We start from the raw sequence: 23465 nt of genomic DNA, 5'->3' as shown, positions 1-23465 counted from the left end.
CCTAAGATTTATGGATCCTCATCCGCTTGCTAATCTTTTTAAGAGATCCAGTTATGTTGAACCAATTGCTAGTGAGTTTTGTGCACCAGCTTATCTTTATGAAGTTTTGCTTGAAATTCGTGAATCTGAAAATTGCAATGAAGTATGTTATGAAGTGATTCACGATAGATCTTTGAATAAAAAGCATGATTGCAATGATGTTATTATAAATTCTATTAATGACAATTGTGCTAATAATATGCAAAACCCTAAGCTTGGGGATGCTAGTTTTGTTATGTCCTCTACTTGTTGCAATGATCATGATTGGGGTGATTCTTCTTTTAATCTTAAAATTTTATTTACACCCCATGATGAATATGAGATTGATTATAATGTTTGCAATAATATTAAAAGTGGGTTTGGAAGAATGTCAACTTTAAATCCCACATATTTAGAGAATGTTCAATCTTATGAAGTTTTTGATAAAAGTGCATTTGGGAAGGTCATGACTTTAGTTAATGTTAATCCCACTATTTCGGAGAAGTGCCAACTTTGCATGCATGTGGATCATGTTGAGAATATTTTATGTGATAGATATATTATTGAATTTTCTTATGATCCTACATGTAATTACTATGAGAAAGGAAAATATGGTGGTAGAAATTTTCATGTTACTAAATTACCTCTCGTTATATTGACATTGCTATTGTTTCTTTCCTCTTCCTTGCATATGCTAATTTTTGCTTGCCTTGATAATTTGTTTTCCTATAAGATGCCTATGCATAGGAAGTATGTTAGACTTAGATGTGTTTGTCACATTCTTTATGATGCTCCTTTTGTGCTTCAATTCTTGTCTTTCATGTGACCATCGTTAAAATTATCAATGCCTAGCGATAAGGCTTTAAAGAAAAGCGCTTGTTGGGAGACATCCCAATATTTTTCCTTGCTGTTATTTAATAAATAAATTATTTAGCCTCTATTTTTGTTGTGTTTTTTTGTGTTTAATTAGTGTTTGTGCCAAGTAGAACCGTTGGGAAGACTTGGGGAAATTCTTGTTGAACTTGCTGAAAAAACAGAAACTTTAGTGCTCACGAGAACTGCTGTCATTTTTATTTTAAGAGTGCTATTTAGTTAATTCTTTTTGCAGATGATTAATATATAAATTCCTCACGTCCAGAAATTTATTTTAGAATTTTTGGGGTTCCAGATCTTGCGCTAGCTACAGATTACTACACACTGTTCTGTTTTTGACAGATTCTGTTTTTCGTGTGTTGTTTGCTTATTTTGATGAATCTATGGCTAGTAAAATAGTTTATAATCCATAGAGAAGTTGGAATACAGTAGGTTTAACACCAATATAAATAAATAATGATTTCATTACAGTACCTTGAAGTGGTCTTTTGTTTTCTTTCGCTAACGGAGTTCACGAGTTTTCTATTTTGAGTTTTGTGTTGTGAAGTTTTCAAGTTTTGGGTGAATTCTTTTGATGGATCATGCAACGAGGAGTGGCAAGAGCCTAAGCTTGGGGATTCCCATGGCACCCCCAAGATAATCCAAGGACACCAAAAAGTCAAAGCTTGGGGATGCCCCGGAAGGCATCCCCTCTTTCGTCCACTTCCATCGGTAATTTACTTGGAGCTATATTTTTATTCACCAACATGATATGTGTTTTGCTTGGAGCATATTGTATTATTTGTGTCTTTGTGTCTTAGTATGCCACAATCATCCTTTCTGTACACACCTTTTGAGAGAGCCATACATGAATTAAAATTTGATAGAATACTCTATGTGCTTCACTTATATCTTTTGGGCTATGTAGTTTTGCTCTATGTGCTTCACTTATATCTTTTGAGCTAAGTAGTTTTGCTCTATGTGCTTCACTTATATCTTTTAAGCTAGATAATTTTGCTCTGTGTGCTTCACTTATATCTTTTGAGCGTTATAATTTTGCTCTATGTGCTTCACTTAGATCCTTTAGAGCACGGTGGTAGATTTGTTTTAAAGAAACTATTGATCTCTCATGCTTCACTTAAATTATTTTGAGAGTCTCTTAATAGCATGGTAATTTGCCTAATAATAATATGCTTGGTATTAAAGATTTGTGAAACTTTCTTTTGAGTGTGTTGAATACTAAGAAAAGATTGAAACATGATAATTGTTTTGAGATATGGAGGTGATAATATTAAAGTCATGCTAGTTGAGTAGTTGTGAATTTAAAGAATACTTGTGTTAAAGTTTGTGATTCACATAGCACGCACTTATGGTGAACCGTTATGTGATGAAGTCGGAGCATAATTTATTTATTGATTGTCTTCCTTATGAGTGGCGGTCGGGGACGAGCGATGGTCTTTTCCTACCAATCTATCCCCCTAGGAGCATGCGCGTAATACTTTGCTTTGATAACTTCTAGATTTTTGCAATAAGTATATGAGTTCTTTATGACTAATGTTGATTTCATGGATTATACGCACTCTCACCCTTCCACCTTTGCTAGCCTCTCTAATACCGCGCACCTTTCGCCGGTATCATACACCTACCATATACCTTCCTCAAAACAGCCACCATACCTACCTATTATGGCATTTCCATAGTCATTCTGAGATATATTGCCATGCAACTTTCCACCATCTAGTTCATCATGACACATTCATCATTGTCATATTGCTTAGCATGATCATGTAGTTGACATAGTATTTGTGGCAAAGCCACCGTTCATAATTTTTTCATACTTGTCACTCTTGATTCATTGCATATCCTGGTACACCGCCGGAGGCATCCATATAGAGTCATACTTTGTTTTAGAATCGAGTTGTAATCATTGAGTTGTAAATAAATAAAAGTGTGATGATCATCATTCAATAGAGCATTGTCCCAAAAAAAAGGAGAAAGGCCCAAGAAAAAAAAGAAGGCCCAAAAAAGGGACAATGCTACTATTCTTTTTTCCACATTTGTGCTTCAAAGTAGCACCATGATATAGCGAGTCTCATATATTGTGCTTCAAAGTGGAACCATGTTCTTCATATAGAGAGTCTCATATGTTGTCACTTTCATATACTAGTGGGAATTTTACATTATAGAACTTGGCTTGTATATTCCAATGATGGGCCTCCTCAAGTGCCCTAGGTCTTCGTGAGCAAGCAAGTTGGATGCACACCCACTAGTTTCTTTTGTTGAGCTTTCATACATTTATAGCTCTAGTGCATCCGTTGCATGGCAATCCCTACTCACTCACATTGATATCTATTGATGGGCATCTCCATAGCCCATTGATACGCCTAGTTGATGTGAGACTATCTTCCCCTCCTTTTTGTCTTCTCCACAACCACCATTCTATTCCACCTATAGTGCTATATCCATGGCTCACGCTCATGTATTGCGTGAAGATTGAAAAAGTTTTGAAAAATTTAGAGTATGAAACAATTGCTTGGCTTGTCATCGGGGTTGTGCATGATTTAAATACTTTGTGTGGTGAAGATGGAGCATAGCCAGACTATATGATTTTGTAGGGATAACTTTCTTCGGCCATGTTATTTTGAGAAGACATAATTGCTTTGTTAGTATGCTTGAAGTATTATTATTTTTATGTCAATATAAACTTTTGTCTTGAATCTTTCTAATCCGAATATTCATACCACAATTAAGAAGATTTGCATTGAAATTATTCCAAGTAGCACTCCGCGTCAAAAATTCTCTTTTTATCATTTACCTACTCGAGGACGAGCAGGAATTAAGCTTGGGGATGCCTGATACGTCTCCAACGTATCTATAATTTTTGATTGCTCCATGCTATATTATCTACTGTTTTGGACTATATCGGGCTTTATTTCCCACTTTTATATTATTTTTGGGACTAACCTATTAACCGGAGGCCCAGCCCAGAATTGCTGTTTTTTGCCTATTTCGGTGTTTCGGAGAAACAGAATATCAAACGGAGTCCAAACGGAATAAAATCTTTGGGAACGTGATTTTCTCACCGAACGTGATACACGAGACCCTACTCCAGGGAGTCAAAGAGGAGGTCACAAGGGTGGGGGGCGCCCCCTCCCTAGGGCGCGCCCCCTGCCTCGTGGGCCCTTCGGTGCTCCACCGACATACTCCTTCCTCCTATATATACCTACGTACCCCCAAACGATCAGAACAGGAGCCAAAAACCCAATTCCACCGCCGCAACTTTCTGTATCCACGAGATCCCATCTTGGGGCATGTTCCGGAGCTCCGCCGGAAGAGGGTCGTCATCATGGAGGGCTTCTACATCATCCTAGCCCCTCCGATGAAGTGTGAGTAGTTTACCTCAGACCTTTGGGTCCATAGTTAGTAGCTAGATGGCTTCTTCTCTCTCTTTGAATCTCAATTCAAAGTTCTCCCCCTCTCTTGTGGAGATCTATTCGATGTAATCTTGTTTTTGCGGTGTGTTTGTTGAGACCGATGAATTGTGGGTTTATGATCAAGTCTATCTATGAATAATATTTGAATCTTCTCTGAATTCTTGTATGTATGATTGGTTATCTTTGCAAGTCTCTTCGAATTATCTGTTTGGTTTGGCCAACTAGATTGGTAGTTCTTGCCATGGGAGAAGTGCTTAGCTTTGGGTTTGATCTTGCGGTGTCCTTACCCAGTGACAGAAGGGGCAGCAAGGCACGTATTGTATCGTTGCCATCAAGGATAACAAGATGGGGTTTATTTCATATTGTATGAATTTATCTCTCTATATCATGTCATCTTGCTTAAGGCGTTACTCTGTTTTTAACTTAATACTCTAGATGCATGCTGGATAGCGGTCGATGAGTGGAGTAATAGTAGTAGATGCAGAATCGTTTCGATCTACTTGTCACGGACGTGATGCCTATATACATGATCATGCCTAGATATTCTCATAAGTATGCTCAATTCTGTCAATTGCTCAACAGTAATTTGTTCACCCACCGTAGAATACTTATGCTCTTGAGAGAAGCCACTAGTGAAACCTATGGCCCCCGGGTCTATTCTCATCATATCAATCTCCATCACTTTAATCTTGATTTGCTTTTTACTTTGCTTTTACTTTTTACTTTGCATCTTTATACCAAAAATACCAAAAATATTATATCTATCAGATCTCACTCTCGTAAGTGACCGTGAAGGGATTGACAACCCCTAATCGCGTTGGTTGTGAGTAGCTATCGTTTTGTGCAGGTACGAGGGACTTGAGTGTGGCCTCCTACTGGATTGATACCTTGGTTCTCAAAAACTGAGGGAAATACTTACGCTACTCTGCTGCATCATCCCTTCCTCTTCGGGGAAAACCAACGCAAGCTCAAGCCATAGCACTCCCCTTGCGGTTTCCTTTCTGGTTCTTTTTTCCTATTGCCCGGATCCGGAGATCTCTATCTCTGAGGTCTTCGGTAATATCTGGGACCTGGCCCTTCGTCACTCTCTCTCTCTCCCAAAGAGTTGGATGACTGGCATCGTCTTATTGCCTGCATCCCCGTGTTCTTGGAGGGGGAAGACTCGGTGGACTGGCCCATTCTGCCTTCGGGCATTTTTCTGTTAAGTCTTTATGCTAAGCTTATTTCTGGTACTCCTACCACCAAGTTCAAGTTGATTTGGCGGGCATGTATTCCTCATAAGGTCAAGATTTTTCTGTGGCAAGCCTACAGAGGGCGGATGCCCTCGGCGGATCAAATTCGTAAACATATTGGATCTGGATCCGACAGGTGCGCGTTGTGTGGTGAAATGGAGGATACGGACCATATCTTTTTCAAATGTGTTTTGGCAAAGTTCGTCCGGTGTTGTATCAGGTCCTGGCTCCACGTGGCTTGGAGTCCTCTTCCTTCTCGGACCTCCGGACCCTTCTAGTCTGGTTGGGGCCTCTAAGCGGTTGTTCTGGGTGGCTTTCCTGGCTATTTGTTGGGCGCTCTTGACGATCAGGAACAATTTCACAATCGAGCATATTGATACGTCTCCAACGTATCTGTAATTTTTAATTGTTACATTCTATTATATTATCTGTTTTGAATGTTTAATGGGCTTTAATATGCACTTTTATATTATTTTTGGGACTAACCTATTAACCGAAGGCCCAGTGCAAATTGTTGTTTTTGCCTATTTCAGTGTTTCGCGGAAAAGAAACATCAAACGGAATCCAAACGTAACGAAACCTTCGCGAGGATATTTCTTCGAACAAACGCAACCCTTGAGACTTGGAGTACAAGTCTGGAAGTCCGCGAAGCTTCCACGAAGCAAGGGGCGCGCACCCCATCCTCGTGGGCCCCATGGAGCTCCACCGACCTACTTCTTTAGCCTATATATACTCTTATACCCTGAAAACATCCAGGGGAGCCACGAAATCACTTTTCCACTGTCGCAACCTTCTGTACCCGTGAGATCCCATCTGAGGACCTTTTGCGACGATCTGCCGGAGGGGATTCGAACACGGAGGGCATCTACATCAACACCATAGCCTCTCCAATGATGTGTGAGAAGTTTACCACAGACCTTCGGGTCCATAGTTATTAGCTAGATGGCGTCCTCTCTCTCTTTGATCTTCAATACAAAGTTCTCCTCGATGTTCTTGGAGATCTATTCGATGTAATACTATTTTGCGGTGTGTTTGCCGAGATTCGATGAATTGTGGGTTTATGATTTGATTATCTATTAATATTATTTGGTTCTTCTCTGAATTCTTATATGCATGATTTGATATCTTTGCAAGTCTCTTTGAATTATCAGTTTAGTTTGGCCTACTAGATTGATCTTTCTTGCAATGGGAGAAGTGCTTAGCTTTGGGTTCAATATTGCGGTGTCCTTTCCCAGTGATAGCAAGGGCAGCAAGGCATGTATTGTATTTTTGTCATCGAGGATAAAAAGATGGGGTTTATATCATATTGCTTGAGTTTATCCCTCTACATTATGTCATCTTGCCTAATGCGTTACTCTGTTCTTATGAACTTAATACTCTAGATGCATGCTGCATAGCGGTCGATCTGTGGAGTAATAGTAGTAGATGCGGAATCGTTTCGGTCTACTTGACACAGACGTGATGCCTATATTCATGATCATTGCCTTAGATATCATCATAACTATGCGTTTTTCTATCAATTGCTCGGCAGTAATTTGTTCACCCACCGTAATATATGCTATCATGAGAGGAGCCACTAATGAAACCTATGGCCCCGGGTCTACTTTTCATCATATAAGTTTCTGATCTACAATTCTAGTTTACTATTTATTTAATTTTCCAATCTATACAAAAATACCAAAAATATTTATCTTATTATCTTTATCAGATCCCACTTTCGTAAATGACCATGAAGGGATTGACAACCCCTTTATCGCGTTGGCTGCGAGGTTCTTATTTGTTTGTGTAGGTACGAGGGACTTGAGTGTAGTCTCCTACTGGATTGATACATTGGTTCTCAAAAACTGAGGGAAATACTTACGCTACTTTGCTGCATCACCCTTCCCTCTTCAAGGGAAAACTGATGTCTACTACACAACCTTCTTCTTGTAGACATTGTTGGGCCTCCAAGTGCAGAGGTTTGTAGGACAGTAGCAAATTTCCCTCAAGTGGATGACCTAAGGTTTATCAATCCGTAGGAGGCGTAGGATGAAGATGGTCCCTCTCAAGCAACCCTCCAACCAAATAACAAAGAGTCTCTTGTGTCCCCAACACACCCAATACAATGGTAAATTGTATAGGTGCACTAGTTCGGCGAAGAGATGGTGATACAAGTGGTATATGGATGGTAGATAATAGTATTTGTAATCTGAAATTATAAAAACAGCAAGGTAACTAATGGTAAAAGTAAGCGTAAACGGTATTGCAATGCTAGGAAATAAGGCCTAGGGTTCATACTTTCGCTAGTGCAAGTTCCCTCAACAATAATAACATAATTGGATCACATAACTATCCCTCAACATGCAACAAAGAGTCACTCCAAAGTCACTAATAGCGGAGAACAAACGAAGAGATTATGGTAGGGTATGAAACCACCTCAAAGTTATTCTTTCCAATCAATCCGTTGGGCTATTCCTATAAGTGTCACAAACAGCCCTAGAGTTCATACTAGAATAACACCTTAAGGCACAAATCAACCAAAACCCTAATGTCACCTAGATACTCCAATGTCACCTCAAGTATCCGTGGGTATGATTATACGATGTGCATCACACAATCTCAGATTCATCTATTCAACCAACACATAGAACCTCACAGAGTGCCCCAAAGTTTCTACCGAAGAATCACGACGAAAACGTGTGCCAACCCCTATGCATAGGTTCATGGGCGGAACCCGCAAGTTGATCACCAAAACATACATCAAGTGAATCACGTGATATCCCATTGTCACCACAGATACGCACGGCAAGACATGCATCAAGTGTTCTTGAATCTTTAAAGACTCAATCCGATAAGATAACTTCAAAGGGGAAACTCAATCCATTACAAGAGAGTAGAGGGGGAGAAGAAACATAAGATCCAACTATAATAGCAAAGCTCGCGATACATTAAGATCGTGCCAAATCAAGAACACGAGAGAGAGAGAGATCAAACACATAGCTACTAGTACATACCCTCAGCCCCAAGGGAGAACTACTCCATCCTCGTCATGGAGAGCACTGGGATGATGAAGATGGCCACCGGAGAGGGAATTCCCCCTCCGGCAGGGTGCCGGAACGGGTCTAGATTGGTTTTCGGTGGCTACGGAGGCTTCTGGCGGTGAAACTCCCGATCTATTATGCTCCCGAATGTTTTTAGGGTATATGGAAATATATGGGCGGAAGAAGTACGTCAGGGGGGCCATGAGGGGCCCACGAGGGTGGAGGGTGCGCCCTAGGGGGGTGGGAGCGCCCCCCTACCTCGTGGCTCCCTCGTTTCTTTCTTGACATGCACTCCAAGTCTTCTGGGTTTCTTCTGGTCCAAAAATAACTTCCGTGAAGTTTCAGGTCAATTGGACTCTGTTTGATTTTCCTTTTCTGCGATACTCTGAAACAAGGAAAAACAGAAAACTGGCACTGCGCTCTAGGTTAATAGGTTAGTCCCAAAAATAATATAAAAGTGTATAATAAAGCCCATAAACATCCAAAACGGAAGATAATATAGCATGGAGCAATCAAAAATTATAGATAGATTGGAGACGTATCAGCATCCCCAAGCTTAATCCGTGCTCTTCCTCGAGGAGGTAAATGATAAAAACAGAATTTTTGATGCGGAGTGCTACTTGGCATAATTTCAATGTAATTCTTTTTAATTGTGGTATGAATATTCACATCCGAAAGATTCAAGGAAAAAGTTCATATTGACATAAAAATAATAATAGTTCAAGCATACTAACTAAGCAATTATGTCCTCTCAAAATAACATGGCCAAAGAAAGTTCATCCCTACAAAATCATATAGTTTAGTCATGCTCCATTTTCGTCACACAAGAATGCTCTCATCATGCACAACCCCGATGAAAAGCCAAGCAATTGTTTCATACTTTAGTAATCTCAAACCTATAAACTTTCACGCAATACATGAGCGCGAGCCATGGACATAGCACTATGGGTGGAATAGAATATGATGATGGGGGTATGTGGAGAAGACAAAAAAGGAGAAAGTCTCACATCAACGAGGCTAATCAATGAGCTATGGGGATGCCCATCGATTGATGTTAATGCAAGGAGTAGGGATTGCCATGCAACGGATGCACTAGAGCTATAAATGTATGAAAGCTCAACAAAAGAAACTAAGTGGGTGTGCATCCAACTTGCTTGCTCACGAAGACCTAGGGCACTTGAGGAGGCCCATTGTTGGAATATACAAGCCAAGTTCTATAATGCAAAATTCCCACTAGTATATGAAAGTGACAAAACAAGAGACTCTCTATCATGAGGATTATGGTGCTACTTTGAAGCACAAGTGTGGCAAAGGATAGTAGCATTGTCCCTTCTCTATTTTTCTCTCATTTTTTTGGGCCTTCTCTTTTTTATGGCCTTTCTCTTTTTTTTGGGCCTTCTCTTTTTTTTAATTCCTCACTTGGGACAATGCTCTAGGAAATGATGATCATCACACTTCTATTTATTTACAACTCAATGATACAACTCGATACTAGAACAAAGTATGACTCTATATGAATGCCTCTGGCGGTGTACCGGGATTGCAATGAACCAAGAGTGACATGTATGAAATAATTATGAACGATGGCTTTGCCACAAATACTATGTCAACTACATGATCATGCTAAGAAATATGACAATGATGAATGTGTCATGATAAACGGAACGGTGGAAAGTTGCATGACAATATATCTCGGAATGGCTATGGAAATGCCATAATAGGTAGGTATGGTGGCTGTTTTGAGGAAGATATAAGGAGGTTTATGTGTGAAAGAGTGTATCATATCACGGGGTTTGGATGCACCGGCGAAGTTTGCACCAACTCTCAATGTGAGAAAGGGCAATGCACGGTATCGAAGAGGCTAGCAATGATGGAAGGGTGAGAGTGCATATAATCCATGGACTCAACATTAGTCATAAAGAACTCACATACTTATTGCAAAAATCTACAAGTCATCAAAAACCTCAGCACTACGCTCATGCTTGTAGGGGGATAGATTGGTAGGAAAAGACCATCGCTCGTCCCCGACCGCCACTCATAAGGAGGACAATCAAATAACACCTCATGTTTCAAATTTGTTACATAACGTTTACCATACGTGCATGCTACGGGACTTGCAAACTTCAACACAAGCATTTCTCAATTTCACAACTACTCAACTAGCACGACTCTTATATTATTACCTCCATATCTCAAAACAATCATCAAGCATCAAACTCTCTTAGTATTCAAAACACTCATAAGAAAAATTTACTAATCTTGAATACCTAGCATATTAGGATTTTAAGCAAATTACCATGCTATTTAAGACTCTCAAAATAATCTAAGTGAAGCATGAGAGTTCATCTATTTCTTCAAAATAAAACTACCGCCATGCTCTAAAAGATATAAGTGAAGCACTAGAGCAAATGACAAACTACTCCGAAAGATATAAGTGAAGATCAATGAGTAGTCAAATAATTATGCAACTATGTGAAGACTCTCTCTCATTTAATAATTTCAGATCTTGATAATTTATTCAAACAGCAAGCAAAGAAAAATAAAATGACATCTAAGAATAGCAAACATCATGTGAAGAAGCAAAAACTTAGGATCAACCGATACTAACCGATAGTTGTTGAAGAAGAAAGGTGGGATGCCAATCGGGGCATCCCCAAGCTTAGACGCTTGAGACTTCTTCAAATATTATCTTGGGATGCCTTGGGCATCCCCAAGCTTGAGCTTTTGTGTCTCCTTAATTCCTCTCATATCACGGTCTCCCTAAATCTCGAAAGCTTCATCCACACAAAACTCAACAAGGACTCGTGAGATAAGTTAGTATAACACATTGCAAAAACCTTATCATACTCTACTGTAGCAAATCACTAAAATTATTATTCAACATTTCATAATAAATGCCTTTGCATATTTAATAGTCCTATCCTCAAATAGAATCATTAAAGAAGCAAACATATGTAAACAATGCAAACATAACAGCAATCTTCCTAAACAGGACAGTCTGTAAAGAATGCAGCAACATCCATACTTCCCTAGCTCCAAAAATTATGAAAGAAAATTCCCACTATAGTAAATTTATCAGAGCTTAATATGAAAAAGGTTTCAACATTTTATCACATTCTGACTTTTCTAGGGAATTATTGAAATAGCGGTAAACTTTCTATTTTCAAACAGTGATACGTCTCCAACGTATCTACTTTTCCAAACACTTTTGCCCTTGTTTTGGACTCTAACTTGCATGATTTGAATGGAACTAACCCGGACTGATGCATGTTTTCAGTAGAATTACCATGGTGTTATTTATGTGCAGGAGCAAATGTTCTCGGAATTACCTAAAACTTCATGGAGTCACTTTTTCAGAAAATAAGAAAAATACCTGCCAAAGATGAAGGCCAGGGGCCCACCGTCTCTCCACGAGGGTGGAGGGCGCACCTGCCCCCCTAGGGCGCACCCCCTACCTCGTGGGCCCCCTGTTGCCTCTCGACTCCAACTCCACCTCCATATATTGAGTTTCGGGGAGAAAAAAACCAGGGAGAAGAAATCATCGCGTTTTAGGATATGGAGCCGCCGCCAAGCCCTAAAACCTCTCGGGAGGGCTGATCTGGAGTCCGTTCGGGGCTCCGAAGAGGGGAATCCATCGCCATCATCATCATCAACCATCCTCCATCACCAATTTCATGATGCTCACCGCCGTGCGTGAGTAATTCCATCGTAGGCTTGCTGGACGGTGATGGGTTGGATGGGATCTATCATGTAATCGAGTTAGTTTTGTTAGGGTTTGATCCCTAGTGTCCACTATGTTCTAAGATTGATGTTTCTATGACTTTGCTATGCTTAATGCTTGTCACTAGGGCCCGAGTGCCATGATTTCAGATCTGAACCTATTGTGTTTTCATCAATATATGAGTGTTCTTGATCCTATCTTGCAAGTCTATAGTCACCTATTATGTGTTATGATTCGTTAAACCCGAAGTGACAATAATCGGGATACTTATCGGTGATGACCGTAGTTTGAGGAGTTCATGTATTCACTATGTGTTAATGCTTTGTTCCGGTTCTCTATTAAAAGGAGGCCTTAATATCCCTTTGTTTCCGTAAGGACCCCGCTGCCACGGGAGGGTAGGACAAAAGATGTCATGCAAGTTCTTTTCCATAAGCACGTATGACTATATTCGGAATGCATGCCTACATTATATCAATGAACTGGAGCTAGTTCTGTGTCACCCTAGGTTATTACTGTTACATGATGAACCGCATCCGGCATAATTCTCAATCACTGATCCATTGCCTACGAGCTTTCCATATATTGTTCTCGCTTATTTACTTTCCCGTTGCTATTGCTATCATCACTACAAAATACCAAAAACATTACTTTTACTATTGTTACCTTTTGCTACCGTTATCACCACTATCATATTACTTTGCTACTAAACACTTTGCTGCAGATATTAAGTTTCCAGGTGTGGTTGAATTGACAACTCAGCTGCTAATACTTGAGAATATTCTTTGGCTCCCCTTGTGTCGAATCAATAAATTTGGGTTGAATACTCTACCCTCAAAAACTATTGCGATCCCCTATACTTGAGGGTTATCAAGACTATTTTCTGGCACCGTTGCCGGGGAGCATAGCTCTATTATTTGAGTCACTTGGGATATATATCTGCTTATCATTATGAAGAACTTGAGAGATCCAAAAACCAAGATCTATCCCTCAACTACGAGGGGAGGTAAGGAACTGCCATCTAGCTCTGCACTTGATTCACCTTCTGTTATGAGTAAGTTTGCGACACCTACACCTGCTTCTGCTATTCGTTCTGATATGTCGCATGTTATTGATGATGCCACTTCTGCTATGCATGATACTTATGATGAAACTACCTCTATGCCTGATACTACTATGCCACTTAGTGATTTTCTTGATGAACAACTTGCTAGGGCTAGAGAGATTGAAAATATTGAATCTGATGATACTGATGAAAGTGATGATGAAGAATCACTTGTTATTCCTAAGGGTTATGTCTTTGATCAAGAAGCTTCCTTAGCTATTTTAGCGTTCCAAAATAGAACTGAACTCAAAAGATTATTAGCTAAATGGAGTAAGCAATCTTTAAATGCTAGAATGAAACCTGACCCTACTTTTGCTACTTCACCTATCTTTGTTACTGATAAGGATTATGAATTATCTGTTGATCCTGATGTAATTACTTTGGTTGAATCTGATCCTTTTCATGGTTATGAATCTGAAACTGTTGTGGCACATCTTACTAAATTGAATGATATAGCCACCCTGTTCACTAAAGATGAGAGAACTCGTTACTTTTATATCCTTAAAATATTTCCGTTCTCATTACAGGGTGATGCTAAGATATGGTTTAATTCTCTTGATCCTGGTTGTGTGCGTAGTCCCCAGGATATGATTTATTACTTCTCTGCTAAATATTTCCCTGCTCATAAGAAACAAGCTGCTTTAAGGGATATATATATAATTTTGTGCAAATTGAAGAAGAGAGTCTCCCACAAGCTTGGGGGAGGCTTCTCCAATTACTTAATGATTTGCCTGATCATCCTCTTAAGAAAAATGAAATACTTGATATCTTTTATAATGGACTAACCGATGCCTCCAGAGATTACCTAGATAGTTGTGCTGGTTCTGTTTTCAGGGAAAGAACACCGGATGAAGCTGAAATTCTATTGAATAATATGTTGACAAATGAAAATAATTGGACACCTCCGGAGCCAATTCCTGAGCCTATTCCTAAACCAACTCCGAAGAAGAGGGGTATTCTATTTCTCAGTCCTGAAGATATGCAAGAGGCAAAGAAATCTATGAAAGAAAAGGTATTAAAGCTGAAGATGTTAAGAATTTACCTCCTATTGAAGAAATACATGGTCTTAATTTACCGCCTGTTGAAGAAACATATAATCTTAATCCATTACCTATTGAAGAAACTCATGGTCTTGATAACCTGACACAGGTAGTAAAGGTAAATTCTCTCTATAGATATGATAAAGCTAAAATCCCATTTACTAAATTTGCTAGCCCTTGCTTAGATGATTTCGATAAATTTATGGCTAAGCAAGAAGATTTTAATGCTTATTTTGGTAGACAATTGAAATACAATTCAAATATGCTTGAACACTTAGGAGATTATATGGCCAATGTTAAAGGTGAACTTAAACTTAATAGTAAACATGCTTCTATGGTTACCACTCAAGTAGAACAAGTACTTAAAGCTCAAAATGATTTGCTCAATGAATTGAACAGTAAAGATAATGATAATGCTATTAGAGTGGCTACTAGAACTGGTAGAATGACTCAGGAACTTTTGTATCTTGAAGGCCACCCTAAGAGAATTGAGCAAGATTCTCAGAGAAATAACATAGATGTACCTAGTTCTTCTAAAAGGAAGAAAAATAAAAATGATAGGACTTTGCATGCTTCTAGTGATCCTATTGTTGAAACACCTGAGAATCCAAATGATATTTCTATTTCTGATGCTGAAACTCAATCTGGTAATGAACCTGAAACTAGTGGTAATGTTAATAATAATGTTCATAATGATGCTCAACCTAGTAATGATAATGACATAGAAATTGAACCTGCTGTTGATCTTGATAACCCACAATCAAAGAATCAATGTTATGATAAAAAAGACTTTGTTGCTAGGAAACATGGTAAAGAAAGAGAACCATGGGTTCAGAAACCCATGCATTTTCCTCCTAAACCATCCAAGAAAAAGGATGATGAGGATTTTGAGCGCTTTGCTGAGATGATTAGACCTATCTTTTTGCGTATGCGATTAACTGATATGCTTAAAACCAATCCTTATGCTAAGTACATGAAAGATGTTATTACAAATAAAAGAAAGATACCGGAAGCTGAAATTTCCACCATGCTTGCTAATTATACTTTTAAGGGTGGAATACCAAAGAAACTTGGAGATCCAGGAGTACCCACTATACCATGCTCCATTAAAAGAAACTATGTTAAAACTGCTTTATGTGATCTTGGAGCCGGTGTTAGTGTTATGCCTCTCTCTTTATATCGTAGACTTGATTTGAATAAGTTGACACCTACTGAAATATCTTTGCAAATGGCTGATAAATCAACTGCTATACCTGTCGGTATTTGTGAGGATGTGCCTGTTGTAGTTGCAAACGTTATTATTTTAACGGACTTTGTTATTCTTGATATTCCCGAGGATGATAGTATGTCTATTATTCTTGGAAAACCCTTTTTGAATACTGCAGGGGCTGTTATTAATTGCACTAAAGGCAATGTCACTTTTCATGTTAATGGTAACGAGCATACGATACACTTTCCGAGGAAATAACCTCAAGTTCATAGTATCAACTCTATTGGAAAAATGCCATCGATTATATTTGGAGGTTTTGAATTTCCTCTTCCTACTGTCAAGAAGAAATATGATATTCTTATTATTGGGGATGTGCATATCCCCGTTGAGGTAACATAGTGTTATTCGAAATTTCTCCGGTTCCATGTTATTCGGAATGAGTTCGTTAACAAGACTTGATCAACCTTGTTAGTGGATTCCTTTTGATGATCATGAGACGGATGAAACTAGAAGGCACAACCTTCTGTACCCCACTTTTACTTTCTATTATTTATATTAAATAAAAATAAATATTTTTCTCTCTGTCATCTGATTATCCATGCAATATAAAAATACCTCGAAAATAAAAGTTCTCCAAATGCCCTGAAATTTAAATATGATTTTTTCTAGAATATTTGAGGATTTATGGAATTGAGAACACACCAGGGGGGTCAACCACCTGCCCACGAGGGTGGAGGGCGCGCCCACTTTAGGGCACGCCCCCCTGCCTCGTGGGCCCATGGTGGCCCTCCTCCACTTATTCCTACACCCACACACTTCATCTTCCTCCCACCAACACGAATATCCAGCTCAAGCACGAGTTCTAGCTCATCTTGCTGCCATTTTCGATCTCCTTGCTCAAAGCACCTCTCACAAAACTGCTTGGGGAGATTGTTCCTTGGTATGTGACTCCCCCATTGGTCCAATTATTTTTTTCTAATTCTTTATTCATTGCAAATTTTTGCTGCTTAGGTGACCCTGTTCTTGAGCTTGCATGTCAAATTTATATGGTCAAAAGTAGTTTTGATGCATGATATAGGCCCTAGGCACTTGTAGGAGTAGTTGCTATCAATATTATTGAGTTTGGTTTACTTTTATTTTGAAGTTACTAAAAATATTTATAATTTTTCAGAGGAAGAAGTATGCTTAGGAAAATGTTCCAAGGTGGTTCTTCAAGGAAGCAAGGACCCAGGCTTGCAATGCGTGATGCTGATGAAGAGCCACCAAGAGACGCTCCAGTGCGTCCTTGTGAATGGCCTTCTGAGAACTTTATGGATCGAGCGGGAATTAAGGAAGAATTTAACGCATATTTGCATAACGCTGATCTTGTGAGCTTCGAGGAAGAGAAGTGCAGCGAGTATCACTATCTCACCAGTACCTTTGTGAGGAGGTTTGAATTTTCAACTTCACGTAATTCTCCAACTGTCATGTTTGATCTTTATGATAAATCTTACACTATGGACTTAGAGGATTTTACCACTGCTTGCAAACTTCCACAATGGGGTAGTATAATGGATCCTCGCAAATCTGAATTTTGAGATTTTCTTGCTAGAATAACTGTGGGAGAATCTAGGGATATAACACAAGCTACCATAGGGATCATTCACTTTCCATTTATACATTATTTTGCTCTCTTCATAGGTAGATGCATTAATGGTAAAGATGAGGCATGTCACATGTGTTTCCCTGACCTTAGTATTCTTCGGAGTGCTGTGTTAGGAGACAAATCTTATAATTTGGGAGCCATTGTTGCACGTAGGTTGCATCATAATAGACTTAATGGAGATTTCTTTGGTGGAATTTATGCAACCCGCATAGCTAATTTTCTTGGTGTATCCATACGCGAAGATGATATTGAATTACCTCCTGCTTATCTAGATTTTAATGCTATGGTTCACCACCAGTTTGTCGAGAGGAAGGAATCACCTCTCTTGTATCGACTAATCTTTGACAGACGCCGTGCTGTCTGTATTACTATCCCTGCTCCTGCCTTCTTTGATTATCAGGCAAGAGGAAGATATACTATTACCAGAGAGGAGGCAGATGAGTACGAGAGGATAGAGGAGGCCGCTCGTCGCCACGCTGCATCGCAGTACAACCCCCGGCTACTATTATGGATATCCACCAGGCCAGCCGTGGCCATAGACCAACTTAGGCCAAAAGCCTAAGCTTGGGGGAGTACGTATTTCCCACCGACATTACATTAATGTTCACACACTCATTGCTAGATGTCGGTGCTCATACTTTTTCATTGTATCATCCATGCTAGTTTTTTTTCCTTTTTATGCTTTCTTCTTGTGTGTTTAATAAACCTTAAGAAAAAACGAAAAAATTAGTTGTAGCTTTTAGTTAGTTTACTTTCCATGCTTGTAGTAGTAATTAAAAAGAAACCCCAAAAACATTTCCTATTCTTCTTTTCCTTGTTGGGAGCTTTCCTGTGTAAATAGTTTTATTTCTTTTCTTTGGGGGTCGATAGGAGAAGACCATAATTAATTGTTGAAGTGGCTCTTATATGCATTATTGTTGATCTGACAAAAGAGCCCGTATTGCCTTGTCTTCTCCTGTTTATTGAATGCCTGCAGATTCCAGCTTAGTCCAATGCACGTGCACTATTATTATTATTCACAACGTTCGATCGTGCAAGTGAAAGGCAATTATGATGATATATGATGGACTGGCTGAGATGAGAAAAGCTGGTATGAACTCGACCTCTTTTGTTTTTGTAAATATGATTAGTTCATCATTCCTGATTCAGCCTATTATGAATAAACATGTTTGCAATGAAAACTAGAGATCATAGTTTCTTGTGCCATGCTTGATTAGCTATGAGTTATAATGGTTTACCTTGCGTGCCAACATGCTATTAAAATGGTTATGATGTGGTATGATAGGGTGGTATCCTCCTCTGAATGATTTAAGTGACTTGACTTGGCACATGTTCACGCATGTAGTTGAAACAAAATCAACATAGCCTTCACGATATTTATGTTCATGGTGGATTATATCCTACTCATGCTTGCATTCGGTGTTGATTAATTTTAATGCATGTTCATGACTGTTGTCGCTCTCTAGCTGGTCGCTTCACAGTCTTTTGCTAGCCTTCACCTGTACTAAGCGGGAATACTGCTTGTGCATCCAAATCCCTTAAACCCCAAAGTTATTCCACATGAGTCCACTATACCTACCTAAATACGGTATCTACATGCCGTTCCAAGTAAATTTGTATGTGCCAAACTCTAAACCTTCAAATAATTATCATGTTTTGTATGCTCGAATAGCTCATGTATCAACTAGGGTTGTCCGTATCTTCCATGTTAGGCGGGTTATTCTCAAGAGGAGTGGACTCCGCTCCTCACTCGCGAGATAAATGGCTGGTCACCGGGATGCCCTGTCCCATGCTTTATACAAACTAAATCAAAATAATTGCAAACAAAACTCCCCCTGGGACTCTTGTTAGTTGGAGGCACTCGTTGTTTCAAGAAAGCCATGGATTGATGCTTGTTGGTGGAAAGGGGGAGTATAAACTTTACCATTCCGTTTGGGAACTGCCTATAATGTGTGTAGCATGGAAGATATCACCATCTCTTGGTTGTTATGTTGACAATGAAAGTATACCGCTCAAAATATTATTCACCTCTGTTTCAAAACCAAGCTCTGGCGCCTCTACAAATCCTTGCTTCCCTCTGCGAAGGGCCTATCTATTTACTTTTATGCTGAGTCATCATCCTCTTATTAAAAAGCACCGGTTGGAGAGCACCGCTGTCATTTGCATTCACTATGTGTTAATGCTTTGTTCCGGTTCTCTATTAAAAGGAGGCCTTAATATCCCTTAGTTTTCGTAAAGACCCCGCTGCCACAGGAGGGTAGGACAAAAGATGTCATGCAAGTTCTTTTCCATAAGCACGTATGACTATATTCGGAATGCATGCCTACATTATACCAATCAACTGGAGCTAGTTCTGTGTCACCCTAGGTTATGACTGTTACATGATGAACCGCATCTGGCATAATTCTCCATCACTGATCCATTGCCTACGAGCTTTCCATATATTGTTCTTCGCTTATTTACTTTCCCGTTGCTATTGCTATCATCACTACAAAATACCAAATACATTACTTTTACTATTGTTACCTTTTGCTACCGTTATCACCACTATCATATTACTTTGCTACTAAACAATTTGCTGCAGATATTAAGTTTCCAGGTGTGGTTGAATTGACAACTCAGCTGCTAATACTTTAGAGTATTCTTTGGCTCCCCTTGTGTCGAATCAATAAATTTGGGTTGAATACTCTACCCTCGAAAACTATTGCGATCCCCTATACTTGTGGGTTATCAAACAACAACATGTGGACTTCTAAAATAGGCATAGTAAAGGCTATCAATGCCACTTTTATTGAAATAAAAGATGCAAAACATTGTTCTTGTTGGAAATATGCCCTAGAGGCAATAATAAATTGGTTATTATTATATTTCCTTGTTCATGAGAATCGTTTATTATCCATGCTAGAATTGTATTGATAGGAAACTCAGATACATGTGTGGATACATAGACAACACCATGTCCCTAGTAAGCATCTAGTTGGCTAGCTCGTTGATCAATAGATGGTTACAGTTTCCTGACCATGGACATTGGATGTCGTTGATAACGGGATCAAATCATTAGGAGAATGATGTGATGGACAAGACCCAATCCAAAGCCTAGCACAAGATCGTGTAGTTCGTATGCTAAAGCTTTTCTAATGTCAAGTATCATTTCCTTAGACCATGATATTGTGCAACTCCCGGATGCCGTAAGAATGCTTTGGGTGTACCAAACGTCACAACGTAACTGGGTGGCTATAAAGGTGCACTACGGGTGTCTCCGAGAGTGTCTGTTGGGTTAGCACGAATCGAGACTGGGATTTGTCACTCCGTGTAACGGAGAGGTATCTCTGGGCCCACTCGGTAGGACATCATCATAATGTGCACAATGTGACCAAGGAGTTGATCACGGGATGATGTGTTACGGAACGAGTAAAGAGACTTGCCGGTAACGAGATTGAACAAGGTATCGGGATACCAACGATCGAATCTCGGGCAAGTACTATACCGGTAGACAAAGGGAATTGTATACAGGATTGACTGAATCCTTGACATCGTGGTTCATCCGATGAGATCATCGTGGAACATGTGGGAGCCAACATGGGTATCCAGATCCAGCTGTTGGTTATTGACCAGAGAGATGTCTCGGTCATGTCTGCATGATTCCGGAGCCCATAGGGTCTACACACTTAAGGTTCGATGACGCTAGGGTTATAGGGAAAGTATGTACGCGGTTACAGAATGTTGTTTGGAGTCCCGGATGAGATCCCGGACGTAACGAGGAGTTCAGGAATGGTCCGGAGGTAAAGATTGATATATAGGAAGTGTGGATTTGGCCGCCGGAAGTGTTCCGGGCATCACCGGTAATGTACCGGGACCACCGGAAGGGTTCCAGGGGTCCACCGGGAGGTGCCACCAGCCCCGGAGGCTTGCGTGGGCCAAGACTGGGAAGGGACCAGCCCCTAGGTGGGCTGGGGCGCCTCCCACCAAAGCCCAGGGCGCCCTCAAGAGGAGAGGGGGCAAACCCTAGGGGCAGATGGGCCCTAAGGCCCACCCTAGGTGCGCCCCCCTCTCTCTCCCCCTTGGCCGCCACCCAGATGGGATCTGGGGGCTGCCGCCACCCCTAGGAAGGGAACCCTAGGTGGGGGCACAGCCCCTCCCCTTCCCCTATATATAGTGGAGGTTTTGTGGTTGCCCAACACGCGAGTATCTCTCTCCCAAGGCGCAGCCCTACCTCTCTCCCTCCTCGTCTCTCGTAGTGCTTGGCGAAGCCCTGCTGGAGTGTCGCGCTCCTCCACCACCACCACGCCGTCGTGCTGCTGCTGGACGGAGTCTTCCCCAACCTCTCCCTCTCTCCTTGCTGGATCAAGGCATGGGAGACGTCACCGGGCTGCACGTGTGTTGAACGCGGAGGCGCCATTGTTCGGCGCTTAGATCGGAATCGACCGCGATCTAAATCGCCACGAGTACGACTACCTCATCCGCATTCTTGCAACGCTTCTACTTAGCGATCTACAAGGGTATGTAGATGCACTCCCCTTCCCCTCGTTGCTAGATTACTCCATAGATTGATCTTGGTGATGCGTAGAAAATTTTAAATTTCTGCTACGATCCCCAACAGTGGCATCATGAGCTAGGTCTATGCGTAGTTTCTATGCATGAGTAGAACACAAGTTGTTGTGGGCATCGATTTTGTCAATTTACTTGCCCTTACTAGTCTTATCTTGATTCGGCGGCATCGTGGGATGAAGCGGCCCGGACCGACCTTACACATACGCTTACGTGAGACTGGTTCCACCGACTGACATGCACTAGTTGCATAAGGTGGCTAGCGGGTGTCTATCTCTCCCTCTTTAGTCGGATCGTATTCGATGAAAAGGGTCCTTATGAAGGGTAAATAGAAATTGGCATATCACGTTGTGGTTTTGGCGTAGGTAAGAAACGTTCTTGCTAAGAAACCTATAGCAGCCACGTAAAATTTGCAACAACAATTAGAGGACGTCTAACTTGTTTTTGCAGCATATGCCGTGTGATGTGATATGGCCAAAAGGATGTGATGAATGATATATGTGATGTATGAGATTGATCATGTTCTTGTAATAGGAATCACGACTTGCATGTCGATGAGTATGACAACCGGCAGGAGCCATAGGAGTTGTCTTAATTTATTTATGACCTGCGTGTCAACATAAATGTCATGTAATTACTTTACTTTATCGCTAACCATTAGCCATAGCAGTAGAAGTAATAGTTGATAAGACAACTTCATGAAGACACGATGATGGAGATCATGATGATGGAGATCATGGTGTCATGCCGGTGACGACGATGATCATGGCGCACCGAAGATGGAGATCAAAAAGGAGCAAAATGATATTGGCCATATCATGTCACTATTTGATTGCATGTGATGTTTATCATGTTTTACATCTTATTTGCTTAGAATGACGGTAGCTTAAATAAGATGATCCCTCTCAATAGTTTCAAGAAAGTGTTCCCCCTAACTGTGCACCGTTGCGAAGGTTCGTTGTTTCGAAGCACCACGTGATGATCGGGTGTGATAGATTCTAATGTTCGAATACAACGGGTGTAAGCCAGTTTTACACACGCAATACACTTAGGTTGACTTGACGAGCCTAGCATGTACAGACATGGCCTCAGAACACGGAAGACCGAAAGTTCGAACATGATTCGTATAGAAGATGCGATCAACATGAGGATGTTCACCGATGATGACTAGTCCGTCTCACGTGATGATCGCACACGGCCTAGTTGACTCGGATCATGTATCACTTAGATGACTAGAGGGATGTCTATCTGAGTGGGAGTTCATTAAATAATTTGATTAGATGAACTTAATTATCATGAACAATAGTCTAAGTTGTCTTTGCAAAAAGGTTGTAGATCAATAGCTCGCGTTGTAGCTCCCTGTTTCAATATGTTCCTAGAGAAAGATTAAGTTTAAAGATATTGTAAGAAATGATGCGGCCTAGGTCCGTTGCCTGAGGAGTGTCCTCACTGCTACACAGAAGGCTTATGTCTTTGATGCACCGCTCGGTGTGCCAACCCCTCCAACATCGTCTGTGGGTGTTATGAACATATGACAGATACGTCCTGATGACTACTTGATAGTTAAGTGCACCATACTTTACGGTTTAGAATCGGGATTCCAATGACGTTTTGAACGCCATAGAACATATGAGATGTTCCAA

Source organism: Triticum urartu, chromosome 6 (genome assembly GCF_003073215.2).
Source record: "Triticum urartu cultivar G1812 chromosome 6, Tu2.1, whole genome shotgun sequence".
NCBI classification, from domain to species: Eukaryota; Viridiplantae; Streptophyta; class Magnoliopsida; order Poales; family Poaceae; genus Triticum; species Triticum urartu.
Note: the sequence above shows the minus strand (reverse complement) of the source record.